A 21,193-nucleotide genomic window follows, 5' to 3' on the forward strand; every position below is an offset into this window, starting at 1 on the left:
CTGTAGCGCCCCCCCCCCCCCCCCACCCTTGAGTATGAATCGGGATCCAATTGGCCGTTGATAAAATATACTAAATATATATATATATATATATATATATATATGTATATAGTATAGGAGTTCAGATCTCCTGAGAGTGTGGATAGGTCTTAATTAGGTGAGCTGAGAGAGAGAGAGAGAGAGAGAGAGAGAGAGAGTTCTTTTATATGCCGCCGTGCTACTGGCTACTCAAATATCAGTTAGTTAAGTTTACGTTATTATTTTGCTGCATGCCGATAGACTTTTTTTCTCGGCAACACTTAGGAATTCAGTTGGAAGCACTCTTATATGAAATCAAGAGCGGCATGATCATTTTCTGGCATTATTACTTATTACTTATTGGTTATTGGCTATCGGTTGGATGAAGCTACTTAAAAATTCTCGTTGAAATTCTTGCATGTTCATGTGCTACTATCCTGTCATTAATTTAGATTTAGCTAAATAGTGCCCTTGTTACTTTTGTACAGTCGGATTTCTTAGCTCTACATTTCCTGAATGAAGACTTATAATACGCATACGTTTAAATTAATATTAAGATTACTTGGTTAAGATTGGAAATTTTGAATTATTCAGAAGCTCCTCTTTAATGTATCTGTTTAAAACAAATAAATTTTATGTACATTCGTAATTAGATGTAGGTATTTTATTCAATCTTTTCCTTGATTTAATCGCTACGCTTGACAGATAATTTTAATTTTTTCAGTACTTTTATTCATTTTACAACATAGTTCTTGTAAAACTCTTTGCATTATGACGTCGTTCTTATGAGTAAAATTTTAAATAATTTTTTCAGCGGTTTATCTCTTGTTAGATAATTTTTTTTTTTTTTTTTTCTTATTCATTCAATTAATTTATAAAATATGTAACAAACCAATATTTTAAATAATCAATCATTTTTAGATTTTTTATGTTTTATCTGAATTATAAGTATTATTCATGCGACAAGAACATTGTATTTTACCACAAAAATAATTGTATTTTATTAATAATCGTCGTAAAAAACGTAGAAATTTGTGATTTTCTAAGAAAAGTGAAAAAGTGAAAAACAGAAATAACGTTATTACGTTACATATAACTTATAAGATTATTTTATATTCAATAATATAAAAGCAAAGAAACAGTCAAAATAGCATGCTAAATCTAGATCGTACATCAGATGTGTGAGAGTATGTAATATTAGTTTTTAGTAGAACTAATTAGAGTTTTTAATAGAAGTGACTATAGGTGAGAAGTGTGTTGTAATAAGATTTGGGTGAGATTCGGAGATGAATTTGGTGTCATGAATTCAGTTTTTAGAAACAGTACAGAGGCAATGCAAAATTGCGAATGTAGAAAGGATGCAGGGCCGCTTTAGGGCTCTCACGCTTATCGAATGTTAATGACCCTAATGAACGTAACCGGAGCAGCCGGAGCACAAGGGCAATGACACAGACGCTCGGTAGTCGAGAGACAGAGATAAGTCGCCGTCATATGAATGCGTTCATAAAAATACATGTTGCATACAAGTGACTTTTCTTTCGTCCTATAAGCATCCTACTGGCATTTGGTTATTATTTATTTATGGATATACGAACTGCTCGACACTCCGAAGCGAACATCTTGCGAACCTGTTTGACCACGCCGAGTACGAGAACGGCATCTAGGACGACAACGAGAGCGAAGACAAGATTTCCTATAGTCACATATTCAGCTTATTTTTATTTTTCATAGGGCAATCGGCCGATTGTGAATCTTCACGAAACAATTCGTAGGATTATGGATTTTCTTAGGAGTCGGTGGAATAACTCGGATTTTATTAAAACATTGACAGCTCATCGAAATTCGATTATTTATTAATTGGTCCTTTTTTATTATTCACTCCTCCCTCCCATCCCATCTCTATCTATCTATCTAGCTATCTATCTATCTAGCTATCTAGCTAGTTAGCTAGCTATCTTCGCTCTCACATTTACCTACCGTATAGTATGATAATCATTTAATTCTTTTCACATATTTTTATCCATCAGTGTCAATTTTATCGTAATAGTTTATAAACATTATTCAACTCTTTGAACTTATAACCATGACGTTTTTGATCGCTTCTATATGTGCTTCATGTAATTATATATTCGCTTAAAATATTTTAATATTTATAATGTAACATTGAAGTGTTTACTTTATTCGAACGTAGTCGTGAAATGAGTTAAAATAATTTTTGCCTACTTATTATTTTACCTCTTAAATATTTACAAGTTTAATAATGACATACTTCGACGTCTCTTCGATATTAAGATTTAATTTCACCTTCATTCAATTTTTCACGTTACGTATCACTATTATATCTTTCTTCAATCGTACAATGTTAAATTTGTTAAGAGAACAATTAGATATTTTTCAGATAAAGCATCGTACATTTTTATCCACGTAAAATTTGAATATATTGTTAATGATTTGATTTTAAATGAAAGATTTAAAAGATAAAGTGAATAGGAAATTCCACGAGATATTCGTCAAATGCCTAACTTATTATGAGACTATGTGGACAGTAATAAGCTGCAGATGCGAACAGCAACTCGCGAGTGAGCTGCCAATAAGTAGATGAAGGTGTCCCGTCTATCGTCAGTTCGTGGCGACGAGTCTCCCCTGGTCAGCTTGAGATCTCTGTCTGACCGTAGCCTCAGCGGAATCACTGACTCGACCGCGTCAGCTCGAGGGTGGCCAACGAAATCAGTAACGTCTGTGCGACCGGGAATCAACAAGTAGATGATTGGCGCAGGCGCGCATCGCCTTGGAGCGCGCAAGCAACGTTGGCCAGATAATCGCGGCGCTGGCCGGTCGTCGACGTCGTCTGCCGTCAGTGTCCGACGCCGAGCAAACGGAGGCACGTCGTCGAGAGCGCGCTACTCCATCTTTCCCCCCTGGTCGCTTTGTCGCCAAAACACCGACGGAGACAAGGCAACTCGAGCCGAGAATGTGGCCCTTCGCGAGCTGAATCCCTGCCAGGCTCGCGGAACCCGTTCTCCACATACCTCGCGATAGTACCTGGGCACGGCAAGCAGCTACTGCTTCAATACGGAGAGGTGCCGAAGTGCGCTCCCTTCTTTCGTAATTAGGGACTCTGGATTTATTGGCCTTTCCCGTCACTTCCCTCTTCTTCGTCGATTCTTCTTTCAATTTCCAAGCCTTCACTCGGCTAACGTTTTTTCAATACGCATCAGTAATCAAGGTAACTCGATACTATATCTTTTTCCCTCTTTGACCTCACTTGCAGCTCAGCCGATCCAATAGCTTTACTGATACATCATCTGTAAATCTGCAAAGACAGCGACTCCGTTCGACTTTTTCATTATTCGTAGATAATCATCTATGGGTGCTCCAAAATACGCTCGCGCGTCATCCTCGAGTTAAGAAGACTATTGCTAATTGAATCCAGCTCTATCAATTAGTATTGCATTATAATTTACTAATAAGCAGCAGGAGCATTCAGAGCAACTTTTGATCTAGAAACAAAAAAATCATAAATGTGAGCGAGATACATTCTTCTCCGAACTTAAACTGAGTTACAAGTTAAGTGAGCTTAAAATCTTTGCCTATCCATCTTAAAGATGAAAGTTATAACTAGACAAACATAGTGCATGCTTATCTCTTTTCATAAGAAATCATAATTTTCCGTTTATAAATTATTATGTGAATGAGGTGCTGCCTTTAACGGCAATACTTATAAATACATTAAATTTCTATTATATATCACACTATAACGACACATTTTGTTATTACAGTTAAATTTACCCATCCCCATACGTAGCGTATTTATTTATTCAACTATTAAAATATAATACCAATTTAGAAGTTATTTTCAAAATTTATTTTCTCCATAGTTATTTTGACATAGTTATTTGACAAGCATTTTTATCATAATACATATAAAATTCATTAAAAATATACAAATTTGTTTTGTACGAAATTGTGTTCTAATGCGTTATATCCATTACATTTTATGAAAAGAGAAATTGCCAGCAAGAATTTAACACTCTGGATGATGAAATTTTAAGTATATAAAATATATTATATAATCAAATTACTCATTAAATATAAATTTTTATAATAAATCATGTATTATAGAGAAATCGTAGAATTATAACAAATTGCAAATTCAATTTGTATAAAATTCTTCACGAAAATACGCACGATAGATTTGAATCGATAAAGAGTAAGTTCACCCTTCCACTTGTTAAAGGAAATAATATTTAGCCTTTTAGATTAGTTCAATTAAAAAATTTTATGAGCCTATCTATCTGGTAATTATTATAATTACTAAATTACGAAAATTACGAAAAATTACTAAAAAGGATATTATATTTCGATAATTTCGATGTTATTTGTTTATGAAATCTCAATAAATTTTATATTCTTCTTTTATATTAATCAACATCATCCACTGATCTTTTATTTATATTAATTTAATAGAGGGGCCAATGACTCTTAAGCGATGTGAAAGTGATCATATTTTATGCTCTGATATAATATTAAGAATGTATCACTTTTAAATTATATCAATTTATTCTCTAATTATTATATAGTAATTATTGTTAGACATTTTGTTAATGATTATTATAACTTGTATAAATCTAACAAGACATCGTAAAGTAGAATGGGTATATTTACTAATAAATATACAGACTAATAATATATACTACTAATAATAAATACTACTAATAAATATAAAGAAATTTCATAATCTTATATATTGTAAAATGTGAAATATCTTTAAAAAATAATTGAAATGTCAAAAAGTTTCGTGTAGGCAAATAATCACTCGCAATCAGGAACTCCTTGAAATAATCACTTTGTTTCCTTTCGTATGAATTATCTATATAAAGTATGAAAATAGTGATATATATTATAAAAAAAAAAAGAAAAAAAAAACTAATAAGAAGTGATGAAATTTATACGAATACAAATTTTAGTCGGATGATATAAAATATTTTAGTGGTTTATTATAATTGTAAATGAATATTTATTATAAAATGAAAAAAATGGTGTCGTCTTCTTCATAATAAAATCATGATTTGATTTTAGTATGACAAGGTACGATTTAAGTATCTTCTTATCGTGTATATAATATTTTACAAATTGAAGATAAATTATTTTCAAGTTAATTTTTTTTGTTTTTTTTTGTTGATGTTGTATTTTTTGATTTATCACCGGAAAACGGTATTTGACATTTATAACTATAAAAATGTTCTACTTTGATATTTAAATTTTATTTATATATAATAAGATATTGGTCATTTATGAGCAAAATTAAATAAATAAAATTGTAAAAGCATTATACGAAGGACATCTAAAAGTAAGTAGAAATATATGAATAAAAAACGTTGTTAAAATGACGAACGATCTCCACATAATAACTAATAACCTAATTATATGTTTGGGAATGCTTATTGTACTATACGTAATACACACACACACACACACACACACACACGCGCGCGCGCACGCACACGCACACGCACACACACACCACACTACACACAACACAAAATACAACACACACACACACACACACACACACACACACACACACAAAATAAATATTTTTAACTTAAAGCCGGTTTGAAAGTTCATTTAATCAGCAGTCATATCATAGATTGGTTATGGCCTTGAAATGAGATTGCCATTTTCCGAGGAAACAGTGCGAGTGCTTAGTGCGATGTGCCAATGGATCGACGAAGTAGCTCGTAGCTTTTATAGCTAATTTGTTATTCTCGTCGGTGAATGTTGATGAATGTTGATGAACAATGAATCGAAGATTTAAAAGAGCTTGTAATAGTTAGGTGATCGTTTGCTAGATGTACTTAGTCCTATTATGTCATGGTGCGTCTCAGTAGTAAGCTGATGCCTTTCGAGGAAGGAGAAGCAGAGCGCAAGTGGACGAGGCAGTGGGAGGGGGAGATAAGATAGCGGTGCCGCGGCTTGTACCTTCTTATCGTTCATACATTATATACATAGGCGGAGGTGAGCGAGCGATCGCGCGCACCTGCACGAGCTGCTATTTTACCTCGGAGATACGTGAGTGTGGCGCTTATCGGCACTCTTATCTTTGACCTCTGCACCATCTATGCCGTGGCCGCGGTATGCATTATTTTATGTCGTACACGCATAAATTATATTTACAATATTGGTTGCGTGATATTTTTATATTATGCGTAAATTAGCAGGCCAAAGTTCGAAAGTTCGTATCATTTGTTCGTGAAGTTTTTGGGGCCTTCGATAACTTTGCACCGCAGTCTTCGACTTTTCAACGGTTTTAACAAGCCTTTCAATATTTCACCGCTTGCATCTTTTAATACTCTATGTTTTCTCTCCTTTGTACATTGTACTTTCTATTGAATTTTATCTTAAACCTCACCTTTCCATAGCCCAATTACCGAAGATCGTTTTAGCGAGACATTTTGTTATCTCTATTTTTTCCGACTCCCGTTTTCAACATGCATTGTGATTTTTATTTACTTTTTGCTTTAATAGGGGTTGGCTGATTCTTTGCCGTTTCATAAGTCTCTTATTTAAAGATACCACGTAACTGCAAGTATATTATTACCTCTGAGTATTCGTAACTACTTGATTTTTATTTTGTGGTCAACTTGGTGCATATTGTAATAGAAGGCATGCATATTTATTAAACGCTTAAGATGGATGCGATAACTTGAAAAAAATCGTAAATTACCGGCATTTTGGCGTTAGGCGTGTAATTTGTAGCGAACAAGATCCTTATCATATTCATAGCTCCTTTACGAAAAGATAATTATCACCGACTGCTCAAGTGTCATCCATGTATTTCAATATATGAACTTACAATGTACGTGATATATATTTCAGCATTTACTTGGTGATTGGTATTAACGCATATGGACTTTAGTATTTTCATTCCGAAAATCTTGTTATTATAATATTTGACAACTAGATGGAATCAAAAAGAAAAAAAAGAAAAAAAGCAGCTCGCATAAGATTAAAAATGCTCTAATCTATCATTTATTTGTTACCAATATATTTATATTATACCAATAATTAGATTTTACCAATTATATCAAGACAAATATATTTAAAAAATATGTTTGTTTATAATTTATAAAATATATGTTTAGTTTTCGACCTAATAGAATTATAGATGCTGGCCTTTTTTATCTTTTACTAAATATGTAGTTTACCGGTTTAGTGTACACGCGTTGTTAATAGCTCAACTGACCTCCACATTGCGATAATTTACTTGAAAAATTTATTATCGAAATGCAAAATATAAGAAGTAGAATGATGTGCCTAGAACATGGTTATTACTACGCATCCATAAAGTAATATATAATTTATGTAAATATGTGATTAAGTGCTTTGTCAGCATAAATGCAAAACTCACGATCCTTCGATAGTTTTTACTTTAGGCGAATGTAGTGCCCTCTTGCAAATTTTAAATATCTTTAGACTCTCAAATCTAGCATATAATTTATTTGTGTGTGTGTATGTGTGTGTGTGTGTGTGTGTGTGTGTGGGTACGAGCGTGCATACTCGTGTATTTATCTATAAGAGATGCAAAAAAATTGAGAAGGTCAATTTTAAGAAGAAAATGGGAGGATGAAAACGAGCGAATGAGTGAGAAATGAATAAAAGAGCGCGAGTTCGCTTATAAAACAATAGGGCTTTTGAGAATTCGATAGGTTAGCTTTTTAAGCTTTTTGTGTGCCGATTAAATATTGTGTAAAAATAATGTCGATTATGTAATATTTCGTGATTGTTCTATTCTTTTCGGTTGTTTAAAAAGTTTAAAGTAACAAAAATATAGGCCGGAGTACATTTAATTTAATATTGCATTTTATTTGTTTGAAAGTTATTGGGTTGTATGATAAGTCAAATATTAACTATTAAGTATTGAGGTATTGGGACAGTGAATAGGTGAATGCAGTTTACGCGAGCAATAAAATAGTAATAAATCCAAACTGTGTCTCGTCCATTCTACATCATAGGCATCTTTAACAAAAGCCAGATAATTGAATAGCTGAGAGCCATAGGGCAATCAAGGGGTATAAATGAGTTTTAGTGCTTGTTCTTTTTCGCCTTATTTCCGATCGACATCGCTATATTTATTTGCCCTGAAGACTCGCGCGCTTTGGCTCGACCCTTGCTTTTATAAAACATGTCGTACTCATCATTTTCTCAATACCTCCCCTCTCCATTACCCCTCTCACCCCCTTCTACACTTTCTCCGGTACACACTTTTGTGCCACCCCCTCATACTCGTCCACTCGCTCCTCCGTCTTACCCTCGGGACACGATCCACGATCTAACGCATGCGATTTGCATAATTCCAGTGCATCCTCTCTCTCGTCGTCCGCCCAGACGTTCGGCTGCCCAATTATTAGCCGGAATTTAAGACGCGTTTACGAAAATAGCTTCGCGACGCGCATAGCTTTGCATCTTTCTCCCTCGGCAGCCCTCCCCCACTCGCTCCTCCACGATTCTCTCTCTCTCTCTCTCTCTCTCTCTCTCTCTCTCTCTCTATCTCTCTATCTCTCTATCTCTATCTCTCTCTCTCTCTCTCTCTCTTCGCCGAGCTGCCTGATTTGAATTTCTTATTCCGCCGGTTGCGTTCGATCTTTACAAAGTCGTCTGTTCGCGGTCCAGCGACGTGTGGAGCGTAACAAGGCGCGGTGTAGAGCGGCAAGGAGAGAAGAGAAAAGAACAGTAGAGGATGAGAGAGAAATGGAGTGATGAAGTGGAGGGGCGAGGTGAGGAGGGAAACGGCGAAGAGCGGAGTGGAGAAGAGTGGAGAGTAGAGGAGAGGCGTGGTGAGGAGAAAAGTGGCGAAGAGTGGAGAAGAGAGGAGCATTCGTTCGGGCGCGCTCGGCGAAACGAGGTGAGGCGAGACGAAGCGAGGCGCATCGGCCTGCTCTCTTTAAAGCGTTGGGCGTTCACCCCGACCTCGGCTGCTGCCGCTGTTGCGCCTTTGCCCGTGCAACTGCTCTTCTTTCTCCTGTTTCGTCTTTCTTCGCGAATATGAGTCTCGCGTTCCGGCATTGCTTCATCCTTTGACCACTGAGAGAAATATTCGGGCTTATCATCGAGGCTGGACATCTTTTAATTTCATTCTCAGATCGAACTATGATGCTTGCTCGATTGCGTAATGTGTAGAAGATCGAGCGTCATTGCTTGCAGACGAGATACGATTGGCTTTTAATCACATTAAGATTGCTCCTAAACAAAATACGCTAGCGCGAACTGCTCTCATTAGGCTTTGTTAATAAATATCGAGGTCAGAAGAACTGTACATTTCTTTTTTTTTATTTTCTTTTTTTTTATTTTAACGAAGAAAATATAGAGTACTCGACAATAGTTATTATATAAAGAATTGTTAACTTAAGTTCTTCGTGGCTTCTTCGGTATTTATCATTTGGCTGTGTTGCTTATCCTGCACATGATCATTACCCTTTGAAATTAGTTGGTTCGATCGGAAGTCAAATTTTCAGGGAATCCGTGCGCGACGAGTCAGCCGAGGCAAATCAAATGAGCTAAACGATAAGGACGAAGAAGTAATCGCATACTTTCGTAGTTCGCCTATTGAGATATTCCGATATTTGCTTTCTAGCATATTTTTCAAGGAAGTAAGCTCTATCTCTACATTCACGACACATTATGTTTGGATAATTAATATACAATCAAACAAAATCATATCAGACAATAAAGAAGTTTATATATATATATATATATATATATATATATATATATATATATATATATATAGATTTTTTTATTCAATTCTTTGTAAATTTGCAAGTTATTTAGTATAATATTACAACATTGTTGGTGTCAGAGATAGCTTTTTTGTTCTTACTAGGCAAGTACATGATTATAATTCGATTAAATGAAAGTATCGATGTGGCTTTTATGTTTAATTGTAATAACTTTTGTTTTCATTAATATTGAATTACTTTTTTCAGAATCTTTACTTCTGATGAAGGTCTTATTCATTAATAATATCAATACTCAATGACATCTGAAATTAGCTTATTCGATGGTGTATTAGTGAGTCGGAAAATTGGGAGGGAAGCATTGTTGGTGATTTTTGGCATAGGGTTGTTAATAAGTATAAGAATTCTTATAACAATTTGATCAGCAAATTTGATTAAGATTTAAAGTAAAGGCACAAAATAGAGCGGTCTCTTTTTCCATCGAGAGAGACGCTCGCGCTCGATTCTCCTCGCGAGATAGTAGCTACGTCATGCGCACCTGCGCAAGTGGCCGCGAGCTGCAGATAGAAAAGCGAGATAAAGGATGAAAAAGGCAAGGGGTAGTGGAAGGGAGTGGGGAAAAAACGAGGCTGAGCATTGTTGCCGCCTAGGTAGTCGAGCTCCTGCTTAGGTCGCTCCCACTCGATACACAAGGTCGCGCCGCCGTAGCCGTTTCATGTAGTGAAGCTCGTATTTATCCAGGCGTTAATCTATTGATTTTTAAATATGCCTCGATTGGCTATTGACTTCCTTCTGTTCATTTGTTTGGCCGCGTTGCAAGCGCCATTCTCATTTCATTTGCTTTCACCTTTCACAGATTCGATCGAGCGCGCAATACTATGGCATCGGCTACTGTCCCTACAATTTCTCCCGGTTCTTAATGCCAATGCTTATTCTGCGTTCGGATCTCTGAGATTTACCGTGAGTCTCAAAAGTAATTTCCACATGGAGGTTTGACCTTTCGTTTACCAATTACAATCGACCAACATAACGAGTTTACTCATTTCCTCCTCAATTACCCAATCCAAATCATAAGCCCAATTTTTCTTTGTCATTTTGGCTTATTTCTTATGTAATCCCACTGCAGTTCCAAAAATAGTCTAATATAAATTGATTGATTCATGTAATTTAAAAATTAATACATTATATTAATCTATTCAATCTATATAAGATAAGAAAAATTATATAAATTGTATAACAATAGTAATGATAAAAGAGAGTTATAAAAAAAAAAAAAAAACATCGATTGAAAGTTACTATTATTTAACATTAGCTGTCAGAGTACTTAATTATAAAGTATAAAACAATGTAGGACTTGGTGTGATATCAAATCACCCTTATCTATTAACTTTTATTAACTGTATTTATTAATTGTACATCAAGGAAATATTTATCATAAAGAACTTTTTTATATTTTTGAAATATTGTTTGTTTGTATCGATTCTATATTAAAAAAACAAGCAATTGCTTCATTTCCAATATGCATGATAAAACATTTTGAAACGTAAGATAATTAAGAGAAGATTAAAAGGTAGTAAAAGTAAATGGGAGCGGAGTCTTTTTATGAAAATTCATATTGTAAATTAATATCAATGTGAGTTCTACGTCCCCCGTATACGAAACTATAAAATCACGTGCAAGCAGTAGTTCTAGCTATAATATTATTATTCTTATAAAAGATGATAGGAACTAAATTAATGCAAATTTGTTGATTTGGTGGCTACAAGTAAAAGTCTTGGAAGAGCTCGATGAAATACGCGATGGCAAAGTGCGTTCAAAGTGCTCACAGAATCAGAAGGTCGCGGAGTCTTAACGAAGCTGGATGAATATGTTATGGGTGTGTAATCTGGAGTACATTCAAATTTCATCTACACATGTCCGCGCATATTGGAACAAGAGTCGGGAATTGAATAAGGTCTTAGCCATACGGTGTTTATGCATCCGAGACATCGATGTATTTTCGATGTATTTTCAATGTTATTTTCAATGTATTTTCGATGTATTTTCGATGTATTTTCGATGCTGCTCAACAGAGATCGAGAGGAGAGACCCAAATGCCGAGCATCGGGAGGAGATATACTTGGCGGTCTCGCGTAGGTGCCCGAGTCTTGCTCTCCGCTACTTGCTGGCGATATTCCAGAACTCGTAGGTGGCTGACCATCTCAGCCTCTGACCTCACCCGAAATAACCTCTCGATTTCATAGCGTGCACCGCGGGCACATATGGGCTCGACGTGTATACATCAAAAGTCCCCTCCCTCGCAAACCGCCATTATTCCACGACTTTCTATTTCCGAGTCGCAGGAGCTTCGTCGTCGAGCCGACCGCCGTTCGCGTTGCCGTCGACGTCGTGAAAATATTTTCTTCCTCCGTTCGTCTTTCGTCGGTCGCTTGCACCAATAGGCTGGGAAAAAGCAGCCGCGCCTGCGCAACATCAAATTTATTATTCTGACAATTTGCGAATCCTCGACGTACGATTGCAATGTAGTAGCACGATTTTAATGGCGCTCCGTCGAACGTATCTTTCATTTTTATTGCTCAAAATAGTGGAAAATATCGCCGAAAATACTGTGAATGTTATCTAGTATTATGCAAAGATAATAAAAATTTACGTGGAATATCCTACTAAAAAATTCCTATTGAATTACAAGCTTTGCATTAACACATAATAGAATTCCGCCACTCGTTAAATTTCTTTCTTTGCTTTTCGTGGTCTATTGGAGCAATGTTGAAAAAGCAATTATTACAGAAGCAACGGAGTGAGTGAGTGAGTGAGTGTGAGAGTGTGTGAGTGAGTGTGAGAGTGTGTGAGTGTGCGTGTGCGTGTGCGTGTGCGTGTGCGTGTGTGCGTGTGCGTGTGCGTGCGTGTGTGTGTGTGTGGGTGGGTGGGTGTGTGTGAGTGTGAGTGAGTGAGTGCGAGAGAGAGAGAGAGAGAGAGAGAGAGGGAGAGAAAGAGAGTGAGAGAGAAGAAGAAGAAGAAGAAGAAGAAGAAGAAACGTTTTATATTTATTAGTTATTAAATTACAATTAAAAGGGTGACAACATTGATAAATATATAGATTGCAATATTAAGAATAGGAAATTTTCATCGAGTGGTGAATTAATGTTAGAAATTTTTAACAGCCCAAGCTGTGTTCTTCAAATCCAATTAGCAGACATGTGCATATATAAAGATAATTTTAACGAATTCTGAATTAATATTCGAATAGCCATCTAATTTAACTGGGCAAATTATTCAATTTTATGTTCGCGCAAGCTTGCACTCTCGTACTTTCATTTTATCAAATTCTTCTAAGTAAATCTGTCATTAACGTAAAACATAAATTTATTTCCGTACTTGCTAAAGTACATGTCTCATGCATCGAACGGTATATTATATTAAAATGTAGAAATCGCAGATCGAATTTATAAATCTCTTTAAGCGAATAATGAAAATTCATTTTAAATATACAACGTTTACACATAGGTATGAAATAAACCGTATAAACAATGCAACTTGCCGGATAAAGTAGTATTTTATTTCTATTTTACAATATTTGGTAATTAAAAGAGATATATTCAGCTAAAAAGGTATTTCATAATTTAGTTTCTCGACCTCCTCAAGTCAAATTACATTTTATGTTTCGCCAATTAAGAGATTTGCTAGATACTATTACGACAGATATTTGCCGACAAATCGAACTTTTCTAAAAGCTATGATTCATTGGATTTTTAAAAATTTTACTGTGAAAAATTGAAACCTGCAAAGTAACCTGTCTTACAATAACTCATACAATGACATATATGACCGGAAGAGAACTTGATTATATTCTTAAAGATTCGATTATTTGCCGCGTGTCGTTAGATCGATCAGCAATAGGGGGATATCTCGAAATTCATCTTGGTAGGCGATAGTAGAAATGTATTATCGAGCCGAATAACTAGACTTACACATTGTATTGCACAATGAGTATATAATTGGTCAACGTATTACAAAGAAGTGGTTAGATGAGCTTTTTGAGGGATCCAGTGGATAATTCTTTCGGAAAACGTGCTCGTCAGACGGATGCTGGAAGGGTGTCGGGAGGGCGCTGATCAAGCGAAATCGAGGGTGAGAAGGAACCAAAAGGAAAGACGCTAGCTATGTGGCCAGCTGCGGCCACCGCCTCTGCTGGGAGGAGAAAAAAGGACGCATCCCCGAGGTCGTCATCGGCGCATTCCGGTCTCTCGGCTGTCTCTCTCTCTCTCTCTCTCTCTCTCTCTCTCTCTCTCTCTCTCTCTCTCCCTCGCTCCCTCGCTCCACCGACTTGCTTTCCTCCTTTAGTCCTTCACTCTTCCCTCATAACCCCGCTTCTCTGCACAGAAGCAAAACCGGCAGCGAAGCCACGACCTCGATGCTCTTATTCTGGCGGCTGTTTGCGAGCGACGCGGGAAATTATGAGGCGTACGCCGCTCCCCGATATCACTCCATTAACATGCAAATCTGCTAATAATTCTTGGTCCGGGTCACGGCTCGTCGTTGATCGTATTTTTCCACTGCGCCTCGGCGCCTACACCCTCATCGCAATCTTTTTCGCAACAGCTTCCTCTCTCAATTTTCCATTTATCCCATTTATCTGGATTGGCTCGTGCTTCATCGGCTACTCGTGCATGCGTTCGACCAGAATTTCGGCGCCGATTCTTATCTCCCAGCTCCTTTATATAGCAATAATTCGGCGGCGACGGAGGCTGGCGATGCTCCCGCGGTGCACCAGGGGAGCGGAGGCCGACCGGTTAATTGGGCTCGGATGGCAATTAGTAATTACAGTAGCGCGCACGGCTAGCCAACCCTTTCGTAGCAGCAATCAGCCCCTCTCCCGCCTCGCCCCCACCCCGCCTGCTTACCCCCTTCCCGCGGTGCACGCGTGCGTCGGGTTTTTTTTATTAATGGCAGTAGCCGCTGCCGCTGAAAAACCGGTCGGCATCGCGTTGCAGGCTCCTGCGATGGATGCTGAGACCGCGGAGCGGGGGAAAGGGTTTAGGCCCGATCGTGAGCTGGAGTCGGAGAGTGAACGAGGGAAAAGAAGGAGGAAAAGGAAAAGGACTATACATCCCAAACAAGCCGAGAGGCTTCCTGGCTGTTCTCCACTCTACGACCATTAAAATGCTAAACGCATTGCGGATAAACGCGCGATACTATCGGAAAAGAGTAGGCTGGGCTCATCTCAAGTCCACTCGCTTCCCTGCACTGCGTTACGACTCCGAATCCTATTCTTCCTCCTCTATCCCAATTTACCATTTTCATCTTTTCTTCACCGAGTCTCTATACCTATCATCCGAATGTAACTTCGGCATTGTAAGTACTACGAACAAACTGAATTGTTTCATCTGAAGGAGAAAACGTAGCTAGGAATGCAACTTTTACGCGTCTCTCTGCAAATACAATTGTCATGGGGTATCGCTAGTTGCGTATAAATATTACAATGATGAAGCAATTATTGTTGGAATTATTTAGAGGAATGATAGTCAGAGTACGGGACTTTTAGTTTCCAACGATACTTTTACACGGCCAAAATAAGAAGTAATTTTTTTTTTTTTTTTTTTTTTTTTTTTTTAAATCTTTTAGCTGATTTCTATACGATATTATCGTCCTCTTACCTGTAACTTTGTTTGCCTCAATTAACTCTTAAATATGGCAATGACTACGAGCTTTAGTTTGAATATATAATAAATAAGATAAATGCAAGGAAATTTTATGTTATTCCCTTAGCATTTTTATTTCCATAATTTATAACGAGCAGAACCTTTTTGGCGCCCGATATTTCATTAAAATATTTTTTAATAATTAAATCCGAGCTTGATATTTTTTTATACAACATATTACATAACTAATATATATAATTTTTTAATTTTTCCAAGCTTCAAGAAACTTCTTATGAAATTATATAATTGCCATTGTTTTATTCAAATATTATAAGCAGCCAGTATATGTAAAAAGATAATTATAAATATTCCCCAGTAGCTTAATGTATATATATCGTATTGTTTATTCGATTTCATTCAAATACCTATATTTTTCTTTAGATTAACTTATTTTCGATTGAATAAACAATTAAAAATAAGTCTTGAAATTAAAGTAAAGTACAGTGAACATAAATTTTGATATTATTATTGTATAATTGGCTCTTAGTACATATTGCCTTTAGAATTAAATATAACACGAAGTGAATTAATATTATTTATTGAAATAAATTTGAAATTTATTCTCGCATTAAGCATTAAATTGAAATAAATCGTTCAAATGCTTTTGTAAATTAAGCGAATGCAATGTGCATATGAAAGAATTTTATCCAACAGGTCAACCTGGCGAACGAGCCGGAACGCAATCTCTCGGAGACGAGAATCGTTGTTCGTGGTTGCAGCAGTAGCGGTAGTACCAGTCGTCGGGCACTCGACTCCATCATTGACCACCTGCGATCGGCCTTCAAGTGTAAGCTCCAGAACAATGGTAAGTAGAAAAAGTCTGGCTAAGCGAGACTGTACCTTATCTCGAATCAAATGCAATCATTGATGAAAATCTCTTTCTCTCAGTCGCTAGCTCGATCGCTCGCTCGTTGTCTTTCTTTCTTTTCGCTCCGGAGACCGAATGAATTCTGATCGTTGATTCAAATACTTTACGCGGGCGCGCACACACACAAACACACAGATATATAGATATAGATAGATAGATGGATATATAGATAGATGTATAGATAGATAAGTAGATAGATAGATAGATGGATATATAAGTATGCTAACATATATTTTTAAATCCATACTTGCGTACGTACATTTCCACCTACATTCATAAATCCATACATGCATGCGTGAATTCACGCATATGTCCATGCGTACATACATTCATACATTTATATATACATACATACCTTCCTACTTACATACTTACATATATGATAGATGAATATTTTATGTTGAATTGACATTTGAAGAAATTTATTTGAAAAAAGGTAGTTGCAATTTTTTGTATATAATTATGTAATATCTCTAATTTTCTAGCTTTGATGCACAATTGACATATTTAAACATTTTATATAAAGTCACTTTATAGCTACATCTATTATTATTATTATTACTATTATTATTATTATTATTATTATTATTATTATTATTATTATTATTATTATTATTATTATTGCCGTTGTTGCTGTTGTTGTTGGTGTTATTAATATTTTTGAAGATAATAGATTTCAATTTCGAGCCGCTTATATTTTTAAGCTAAGACAACTTTTTGAACAAACTATATAATGAATGATAAATATTTATATTCATCTTTTTCAAGTTTAATAGTGCAGGCACTTCAAAAAGAAAATATATTTTAATTTTGAAGGACTCTTGGCTTGCTTTTCATTTTATTCAATTTATGAAAGGTGGATTTGCTTGTCTTAGAAATCGCGGCATACGCAGTCATAGAAATACTATAGATATAAAAAAAAAAGATAGACGGCATTTTTGGAGTTAGTTTCGTGCGAGCGAATACGTAATAACACATACGGTTGTAGATATATCAGACAGACGTGCATTCGTGTGGTGCGTGTAATGCTTAGCTGTGTACTTAGTGAATGGGTTCTCGCTAGGCTGAGATAGCTGTAGATATATTCTCTTTCCTTATTTCTTCTGTTGGTGATCGGATCAGTACCGGTGCTCTCCAATGCAAGAGGAGAGTTGCAGCGCATCTTTCGATCGACGCATATCCCGGGGCTGTACAGGAGAGTATACCCCTACTCCTTAACAGCTTGCTACAGTGCTCCATAAATTCTCCCCGGGCACAATTATGTGCGGTACAGAGGATATGAAGATTATTGTTGTGGCTCCTCTTCTCTCCCACTCCATTCTTCTATCGAAGGACCGTGACCTCGTAAGTATAGAGCAAGTCACTGACAATGTCCCTCGTTTTTTGCCCTTTCTCTTCTCTTTCCTTCTTCTTCCTTGTTCCTTCCTCTTTCTACCTTCTTCCTTCCTCCTTTCATCTTTCTATACCTCCTCTTTTTCTATTCTACTCGATTTAACTTTTGCTATGGTGGTTCTCCAGTTGCCAAAGGGCAGTTAGATATAGTGGTTTTACACGTGCCGTGCCATGCAAGAAAATTTTTATCTTTTTTACTCTCTCTCTCTCTCCCTCTCTCACTCACTCTCTCTCTCCCTCTCGTAAGAAAAGAGCACAGCAGGATATGTAGAAGTCCTACTAATAAGGCAGCGTTGAGTGACAATTGATCATCTGCATTGATAGATTCTTACAGTTGTCACTAGATTGTCATTGCTTAATCATTAATTACCAGCATAATTAGAATTAGTTTAGCCCCTTAATGCACCCTATTCCATCAATTCAACTACTCACAATCAATTGCCATTTTAACAAATCGCTTTTGTAAATCATTATAATATTAGTATTTTTTAATTCAATAATAATTATTGTTATTTTTAATGTTATTATTTGTTATTATTGTTGTTGTTGTTGTTGTTGTCGTCGTCGTCGTCGTAATTGTTGTTATTGTTATTGTTATATATTTTAGTTTTTTCTTCATTGTTTTTGTTTGGTACAAAAAAAAAGTAAGAAATTTAGTTTGTAAGTAGTTTTTATACATTTTAAGACACTTTTCTGTAAAAACATATGCATAAGAATGTAGCCGACTTAGCCAATATGCTTTGCTTAATAAAATCTAGGCATTTCAACTGAAATAGAATAGAATAAAATGGATGGATTAGAGAGTTTGCGCAGCAAACAGTAAAATTTTGAGACGCCGTGGATGAATTGGGCTTCGAGAATTTTGAACTACTATTATTCCCTCTTGAGCGCATCGGTGCGATGTCTGACAAACGTGCGTAGTACACGTGTATGGTTTCGATTTACATACTACTTATTTGCATTACCCATTTTTTTGGGGCACATTTAATTTTTTCCTCATATGATCGTTAATCTTCCAGTGGAATCTGCGGAGGCGATATACGCATGCATTTATAAGAATATGTTTGCTGCAATTTATAATGCAATTAGAGGCAGAGGCCGGCGGATAGTAGCGTTCGGATTTATGGTAGACGGGTGTAAGGCGACAGGGTGGGGAGAAAGAGGCGACTATGAGGAATGGAGATAGCGCAAGCGAATCTCGCGGAGTGGTTTTCTCCTCCGCTTCTTTCTCCGTCGTTCATATGTAACAAGAAATGAGAAGGAGATAGAGAGAAGGGGGAGAGAGAATTGGCACTGCTCCATAGGAATGAGTTATACGGCACACCGGTAGCTACCGATGCATTATTTATTGCATTGGGAGTTTCATTATATTTATCCGGGCGCAGTACACCGCTCGGCGGTCGAATGGCGAAATGATGGGTGTGGACGAGGCTGGGAAGGGAGAAGGAGAGGGAGAAGATAAAGACCACAGCTAGTAGAGCCACTTTCCGAATCAGCTCTTTCCAGCGATCGATGATCGACTCTCCGCGTCCTCCATGACGTATATCGACGCGCACTACCATACCATACAGCAGGACCTATCTGACTGCTTTATCGGCGTCTGCCTTCCATCTCTCTTTCATTGGGCTGCTTTCTGCGTTTTATTCTTTCTGCTTTCTTCCTTTCAGGAGCGCGACAGCTCCTACGGAGACGGGAGGAGCACTCTCAGCGACGAACCGCTCCGACTCGCTCCATTATACGTGCTACCGATCGAACGCATTAATCGAACGATCGTATTTTAATTTGCTCAGCTTTTCGAGAGCAGATTTCTTCTCTGCCTGTCCTCAACGCATCACGAGCATTCGAATTGCAAGGCCTACAATTTTATACGTATGTATATTGTTAGGGCTTCGCTCCAATGCCAATTCTCAAGAACTTTTTGTTCTCCACGTTTTTCTTTTTTTTTCGCGCGCACAAGGTTTTACGCGTACATTAGGCCTCTCTCTCTCTCTCTCTCTCTCTCTCTCTCTCTCTCTCTGTTAATGCATTTCTCAGCACAGAAGCATCGCGATAGCTGCATTCTATGAATTTTTAGCGAATTTATTTGAATTTTCGAAAATTCCCTTCTTCTCGTTGGTGCCTCGGTCTTTGGTTCACGTTATTTAATCAATAAGAACAACGAAGGCTATGGCTAACCAATAGTGGTATTCTAAAAACACCAAACAACCGTTAAGATAGATAATTTTTTAACCTATATTATACAACCTCTTTAAGCTTTCATGTTGAATTTTTCTCTTTGCAAATGATAAAATAGATCATTTAACAATATAAACGAACCATATGCGTCTACTCAATTATTATAATGCTATTAAATCTGCGTAATTACTCTGTTTATTAATTTATAGCATAATTCGATAATAATATAGATTTTCAGCATAAATTCTTACTATTTATTTTAATTATGGCATTCGTATTATTTTATGGTTTGTGAATAATAATTTCACTCGTTAAAATAATTTCTTACAAATGATATACTTCTGTCGTTCAATTTTTTCACTTCAATATTACATTTACGAATATGCCATAACAGTATTAATTATATTACAACATACCAATACGTTTATATTTTACACAAATATTTTTTATAAAAGAAGATGCGCGAATAAAAAGTGAGACGCTTGAGATAGTAAAAGCATATTCACTTACTAATATCAAATATCATATTAATAATTCAATGTGTGAACCTGAATAGAACTTTCAAAAATTAATCAAGTCATTAGTAGTGCTGTACATAAAATCACGTTAAGAATATAAAATTAATATATAAATTAATATTATTGATATTAATCAAAGTTGTAATTACACCCAATGCTTGTATAATATTAAAAACTACTATGTGCTTGTACGTATTGTTATAATAACAAAGAACGGACTAAAACGGGTTTAAAGAAAACTCTGAATTTCCTTATGTAATAACCATAGGAATGCATAATATTATTAGAATGAACAAATAAATTTGCAATAATTCTCATATAGAGAGAAATAAAACATTGTCATATTAAATATCTATCTTTAGACCAAGATGTTTTTTATTAATAATTACCTAATTATATAACGCCTAATCATATATATATATATATATATATATATATATATATATATGGAATACAAATTTTATGTATTAAAAATTTATTAAATATTAAATTGTTTATATAATATAACGAATCGTGGCCAATCAAGTCTTTTTAAAATATGACAGATTCTAGAATGGGCTATTGTTTGAAAAGGTAATACGATATGCTGTATAAATGGCACGATTTTACATTTTATATTTGCTTTAAGTAAGCGTGGAATATAATGTGTTAACGAGTTGAAAGTTGAAAATATGAACGACCATCACAAACGAGAATTCCATGGGATATTATTATTATTATTCAATAATTCAGATGAGAATATTAGAAAGAACGAAGTCTGCTAAATACAGAAAGGAGGACAATCAT

At 35.9% G+C, this 21,193-nt stretch overlaps 1 long non-coding RNA gene across 2 annotated transcripts in view; it reads left to right on the forward strand.

Moving 5' to 3' along the window:
- Nucleotides 1-2,740: 2,740 nt before the first annotated feature.
- The window catches only part of LOC105363921 (uncharacterized), a 58,375-nt gene continuing 39,922 nt past the window's right edge, over nucleotides 2,741-21,193 (forward strand). For both annotated transcript variants that reach the window (XR_912934.1, XR_912935.1), the window contains exons 1-2: nucleotides 2,741-3,244; nucleotides 16,109-16,259. This is a non-coding gene — a long non-coding RNA (uncharacterized LOC105363921). The remainder of the gene's footprint in view (nucleotides 3,245-16,108; nucleotides 16,260-21,193) is intronic.

Source organism: Ceratosolen solmsi, unplaced genomic scaffold (genome assembly GCF_000503995.2).
Source record: "Ceratosolen solmsi marchali unplaced genomic scaffold, CerSol_1.0 scaffold23, whole genome shotgun sequence".
Taxonomy (NCBI): domain Eukaryota; kingdom Metazoa; phylum Arthropoda; class Insecta; order Hymenoptera; family Agaonidae; genus Ceratosolen; species Ceratosolen solmsi.